The following is a 6755-nucleotide window of genomic DNA, read 5'->3' as shown; positions in this document are numbered from 1 at the left end:
CCCGCCCAAGTTGTAGAGGACTCCACAACCATCTCGTGGGGACTCTGAGCACGCGGCAGAGTAATAGAAACTTTGTGTGTGTCTCAGAGGAGTTCGGCAGCCTGATCAACCACCAACCTCTTCCTGTCTCGTTCGTTAAATTCTTCTTAAGACGTATCTACGGTTTTTGCGCACTTGTCAAGGGTATCCAGAGCTCTGTCGTGTTTGTTTTGCGGAGCCTAGCAAACTCCACTCGTGTGTCTTCGGTGGAGCCTAGCAAACTCCACGTGTGTGTTTTTTTTTGTAACTGCAACTCAAGAAAGTTTTCCTGCCTGCACCGCGACCATCTACGGTGTAAGTAAAACAATCTTTAATCACCCTCTATGCGTCAGTGCCTAATTCTAGTTTGCCGTGCCGACCCTTTCCCCGGTCCACGTGCCCGGGCTGCTGGCCACAGCCCCTCGGCCCCGACACTTCTAAATAATGAAAACCTAACTCATACACCAGTTGCCATTGGCCTGCGTCCCCTAAAATCCGAAGTTGCCGCCTATTGAGTCCAGAACGCTGTAGGAGAAATCCAAACATGAATCGCTCCTCTGGTGTTCTCTGTGGCAACGGTGGGAGATCGGATTCGCGATGTCTTGCGCTTTGAGCCTCGGTCGGGAATCGATGTTCCCGATCGCTGGATATTCTTGGCTCCATCAGGATACGCAGTCGTGACAACTGACAAAGAAGATTACTTACAGGTTGGTTAACCAACGGGTTAAGCAGAATCTGAAGGACAACAATGTTCTTTCGCCCATAGACCTCAAGACAACTATCTATGCTGTGGATCGTCACTGGAACGGTTCCAGGGTTTCGTAGATGACGGTGAAGCCATGGTCTTATTTGCTGGAGCGGTGTCAGTCCCAATGCACATGTTCTGGGGTTCCATGCACAGTATGAGACCCCGATGATCGCTAGCATAAGATGTTCCATGCTGGTATGTTCTGGCCGTCCATCAGGCCATGCGTGGGACTTCTGGCTTATCTAATTAGTGTAAAAGGCTGTGGGAGGTATTTTGCTCAAGACCTTTGTGACAGAACAGGCTATGTGACAATTTCTGGACCATACAGGAACACAGTAATCTGCTGGGGCATATTCCATTGCAAGTTGGAATATTGCTCCATTGCAATGGACTTGCATTGGAGCATTTTGAAGTTGGCACACTATGTCATGCAGGCTAAATGTCTTAAAACAGCTACCTGTGGAGAGACTTTACTGCTGACTTTCTGAATGTGATGTTTACAGGTGAGGCAATGGTGTAATGTGACTCCTTGATCAGTTGGGGCATGCTCATGGGGAAGACTGTGGTTGCCTACTCTGATATTCAGAGTGCTCTTGGCTTGATAATTGTCCATGTGGAAGAGTGGTGATACTGATTTATTGATGCTCTTCACTGACCACCTCTCTCTCTCTCTCAAACAACCCTTCCTTCCCCCACTCATTCTTCTGATAGTAAAAAAAAAAGTTTTTAGCTAACTTCCAGCCTTAATTTATGATTGTCTAGTTTGTACTTATTTGTTCTTGTGCCAGCCGTGTCCTTTAGCTTAGTTTTTTTTGTGTGGGGATGGTGGTATTGTTAACCCTGATCTATTTAGAGAGTGACCATACCTTCTCTCTCAGCTTTCATTTTGTTAAGCCCTTATAGGGTATATTTGTGTGTGTTTATGCCATATCTGTCTCTGCTGTGTTTGAGTACAGCAGTCAGGGGCATCTCCAGAACATCCTCACTGCTTTCATTTCAGGTTTGAAGTGTGTAGAGCAGGAATACATGGATGGTGCTCATTTTTTCCATCTGCAATCTTGGAAGCAATGCAGATGTGCCCAAAACTGCAGAGATATCACAGGTCTGTGCCTTGGACATGAGCAGTGTATGGAGCCGCAGCATCTGCTGGTGGCCAGTGTGCGGGCCGGGAGCGGCCCGAGGCTTTCGGGGGCGCACGGCGGGCTGTGGCTGGGAGCCCGCAATGGTAGGGCGGGTACTTTTGCACGACGGACTAGAATTAGGCATGGACTCGTAGCGGTTAATGAAAGATTGTTTTACTTACACCGTAGGTGGTTGCGGTGCAGGCAGGAAAAACTTTCTTGAGTTGCAGTTACAGACAAACACACGTGGAGTTTGCTAGGCTCCACCAAAGACACACGAGCGGAGTTTGCTAGGCTCCGCAAAACAAACATGACAGAGCTCTGGATACCCTTGACGAGCGTGCAAAAACCGTAGATACGTCTTAAGAAGAATTTAACGAACGAGACAGGAAAAGGTTGGTGGTTGATCAGGCCGCTGAACTCCTCTGAGACACACACAAAGTTTCTATTACTCTGCTGCGTGCTCAGAGTCCCCACGAGATGGTTGTGGAGTCCTCTACAACTTGGGCGGAAACTGCTCAAACCTCTTATACGACTAGCAAGCCAATTGCTAGCCGCCACTTGGAAATAATTTAGAAACAGCCAATAATGGGGTATGAATTTGCATGTGTGTGGCGGGAACTCTTTTGCACTGGGGATTTCTCTCTGCAGCTGAGAAATCCACCGTGCAAGGAAAGCTCCATGTGGCGGGAAATAATTCTGCAGTGCCGAAGCACACACAATCATTGGGTCATGACACTTACAATTAAAGAACCTAACACTAACAATTATCCTCTCAAAAAATATTACAGGAAACCCTCACTATTCGCGGGTTCAGCATTTATGATTTCAAGTATTTGTGAATGCCGAACCTGCTTCTTAAATACACTTAAAGGAGCTCCTTGGTAGCTCCATGCTTGCCACCGCTGCACTCCCACCATCACCAGAGCAGCACACCCCCCACCCAGCAGCCGGGGGCAGTGAGTTCATGAACACAGACAGTGTTCATGAACACAGTGCCTTATGTGTGGATTTTGCCATTTCCGAACGTATCCCCTGCAAATGACGAGGGTTGCCTGTACTAGCATTTACCACTTACCATTTAAGAACCATCTCCCACCCAACAGAATTACATGAAGGAAAATTATGGATATCAAGTCCTTTCTTGTTACTTGCTCATTAAAGGCTCTAATACTTTCTTTCCTATTTTCATTTGTCCCTCCATCCTTCCTTTCCTGAGACTTAAGTGAAAGGGTTAAAATACACTAATGATGCATGGATGATACAGAATGGCAACAATAATTTATCAGAAGACCCCTAACCACTGAATATTATTTTAGGATATATTATAGAAAACAGTGGGCTTATAACATTTTATCCTTTTTGGAATAGCATTAGCGCACCCTAGTCTGTGATGTTCACATGATTTTTCAACGAAAGTCCCAAGTGAGAATTAAAAAGGGAATTTTAGCAAGTACTATATTAAAATCCATAAGAAAATCACACATATGGATATAAAACTTTGAGATATCATATTTAACAGAAAACAGAGGGGGGAAAAGGAAACAAGGGAACTGGGATCAGTTGCTTTTATTTGGTTTGGTTTTGCTTCCTTTGATTTGCTCTAATTAGCATATTTTTCTTCATACTCATTGAAAAAAAATGATGCTTCTATTAAATGCCATATATTAAGATGAATGTACTGTACTGTGTGCCTTCTTTTATGTAGTGTGAGTCATCATGAATTATTAAAGTTAATAGGAGTGCAAATAGTGATGGGTGATGGCTAGAAAATGATATTTAGAGGTTTGCTTTTGGTAATTGGCTTGTAAGTAAAATAGATATTGCATTAGAACAATGGTCCAGGGGTTAGTTTGCTCCATGGGCAGTGCAGACTGTCAGGCAGAGGTGCGGGGAAAGGCTAGGGGTGTTTCAGAAGGGCCAGCCCTTCTCCCTCTCCCCGCCCCCCATTTGACACCGTGCACTGCTCCTGGGGCAAGCCAACCTCTTCCCAGGTGGCACCAGGTGTCCTGCCAGTCACAGGAACCTGATGAAGGTAGAAGTAGGGAGGGGCCTGACCCTGCTTATGGCAGAGCCTCCCTGCCTTTCCTGCAGGTGGGGGGCAAGTTGCCAATGGGCTGGGCGGCCCCTGAGCTATGCAGGGAGAGGCAGTCCTTTCCAAGGTGGCAGCACTCCTGAGGGCTAACCGCATGGGCTGCCAGCAGGCTGTGTGCTGCCCAAGCTCCCTGGGGCCTGATCCAACATCTCAGGAGCCCACTAGCACACCGCCTCTCCCATGAGCGCCCCCAGGCTTCCAGGGCCTCACACACTAATGCAGGATCACTCATACAATGGACTTAAAAAATCCTAACTTTTTTTTGTTTTTACAGAAATATGGGGTCAACTTATACAAAGTGTCGACCTATGCACCATAAAATATGGTGATTGATTTCTAAATGCCTGTTTGTCACAAAGTTTCCTTCAAGGCCCACTGTGTCTAAAGCCAGCAGGCACACAGGCTGGGAAACTGAAGATGTACCACACTGTTCCAAAACATGAGTTAAGGTGGCATTAGGTCACAATGCCAAATTGCAGGGCCCTTGAGATTTCTGGTTGTGGTGGACAGATCAAATTAGGAGAAACCGGTAAATAACCAAATTAAGTCAAGTGCATATGATGGGTTTGTGAAACAAAGGAATATGCTGACAGGACAGAAAGTGCACTGTATGACGACCACAGGAAGATCAATCAACAATGTCCAGAGATGAAGAGTCATCAGAGAGAGTAGAAAGAATACAAAAGGAGGGATTTCAGAGAAGCAAAGGGTGCCCGAGAGGGGAACCCAAAGCTACCATAGACAGAGGGCATACCACCAGCCTGTCTCACGTGCCCCACTGAGGAGTGGGTTGGGCCTCAGTGGGGCCCATGAGACAGGCTGCTGACATCTGACATTCAAGAGAGAACCTCAGGGTAAAGCTTGCATACTGGCCAGATGTATTTTTTCTCTGTGACAACTCTAGGCTTGGTAGATATAGAATTGGTTGCATTATTCCTATCTGCTATCACTGTGTATCAATACAATTCACCTATTAACAAATGAAGAGGTCATGGTCAGTCTGAGGGTTTGGGTATGCCCAGAACAAGGTATCTGGGTCACAAATCCGGTGCCAACAATAGGAACAAAAATACTACCTTCATTGTACACAGGGGACAAAAGACATTGTTGTTCCATTTCAGCGAAAGACTAGAAACTTAACAGCTTTTAAGCAGTGTATCAACTGGTGTGTATGGAACCCAGCTGGTTCAATTTTTTTACATCAGATAGGGATCCAGAATACATGTCACAAGGTTTCAAGGAATCGGGTTCACTATTGCCAAGATGACCCTCGCTTACAGAATGGAACGATTTTGCTGAAGGCCGTGTTGACCTCCTTGTTGCGCAGGCTGTAGATCAGGGGATTCAGAACAGAACAAGTGTATAGAGCACAGCCACCATCTTGTCCTTATCCATGGAATAGCTGGAGGGTGGCTGGATATAGGTATAGATAATAGTGGAGTAGTAGAGGCCAACCACAACAAGATGTGAGGAACATGTGGAGAAGGCCCTTTGCTTTCCTTCTGAGCCCTGGATTTTCAGGATGCTTCTGATGATAAAGGCATAAGATACAATTATCAGCAAGAAATTCACCATAGCTAAAAAAATATTAGACATGTAGGCCATGATTTCATTGAGGTAAGTTGAGCTGCAGGACAATTCCAGCAGGGCTGGGATCTCACAGAAGAAGTGCTGGATGAAGTTGGGCCCGCAGAAATCTAGAGGCAGCATAAGCAATGTGTGCACAAGGGAAGTTATGACACCAAGTGCCCAGATACAGGCTGCTAATATAATACAGACTCTCTTGGTCATGATGGCTGCATAGTGTAAGGGATGACAGATCGCCATGTACCGGTCAAAGGCCATGGCAGTGAGGAGCACAAGCTCTATTGCTGTTGCAAAAGTGAAGATAAAGAGCTGAGCCATGCAGCCACTAAAGGAGATGGTTTCTTCTCCAGTATCAGGTTCTGCATCATTTTGGGAAGTACATTGGAGGTGCAGAAAATGTCAATTAGAGCCAGGTTAGCAATGAAGAAGTACATGGGTTTGTGCAGAGGCGGGTGAAGGGCAATTGCCAGGATGATCAGGGAGTTGCCCTGGATGGCAGCCATGAAGAGGCACAGGATGACTCCACAGAACAGACCCTGGAAGTGGGGATGTTCAAAAAGCCCCTTCATGATGAACTCCGACACCCTGGTGTGGTTAGTGGCTTCCATCTCCTCGTATTCCCCTTTTATAAGAATGAAAATGAATATGTAAACAATTGCAGCCAACTGATAAGAAAAATAACTAGGCAGCCTATTGAGAGTAGACAAATATATAGACAGAAGAATGGACTGATATACAGGGTCTTCATAAAGTCCTTGTGCACTTTTAAACTTTAATAACTTAGGTTCTGCACAAGGACTTTATGAAGACCCTGTACAGACAGACAGACATTTTAGCCTTTATTATAAAAATGATAAAAGCAGAGAATTAATGTGAGGAAGGCTATCACTCTAAAGGGGCTAGGCATCAAAGCAGTCATCAAGAAAAAACCACTCGTATAACAAGAAATTGACATTCCCTTCACCATTTTCACATGTCTTTCATATGTTCACATTTTTAGAATTAGCTAGCTGCCTTCCATTTTGAGCCATCACAGATAAGGGAAGTCAAGGACGGCATGGAAATTATTCCTACATCTCCTTCTCAAAGAAAATGCAGGGTGGCAACATGCCAGTCAAAATGGCGCACAAAGATGCTGATGGGTAGGACCCTTAACAGCAACAGCCACTGGAGTTTGTCAGTCCTC

General features: G+C 45.5%; 1 pseudogene; it reads right to left on the bottom strand.

The window, feature by feature from the left end:
• Positions 1-5234: 5234 nt before the first annotated feature.
• Positions 5235-6177, bottom strand: LOC102374853 (annotated as a pseudogene).
• Between the last annotated feature and the right edge of the window lie 578 nt (positions 6178-6755).

This window comes from Alligator sinensis, unplaced genomic scaffold (assembly GCF_000455745.1).
Source record: "Alligator sinensis unplaced genomic scaffold, ASM45574v1 scaffold1485_1, whole genome shotgun sequence".
Lineage (NCBI taxonomy): Eukaryota > Metazoa > Chordata > Crocodylia > Alligatoridae > Alligator > Alligator sinensis.
This window is presented reverse-complemented; position numbering and strand designations above follow the sequence as displayed.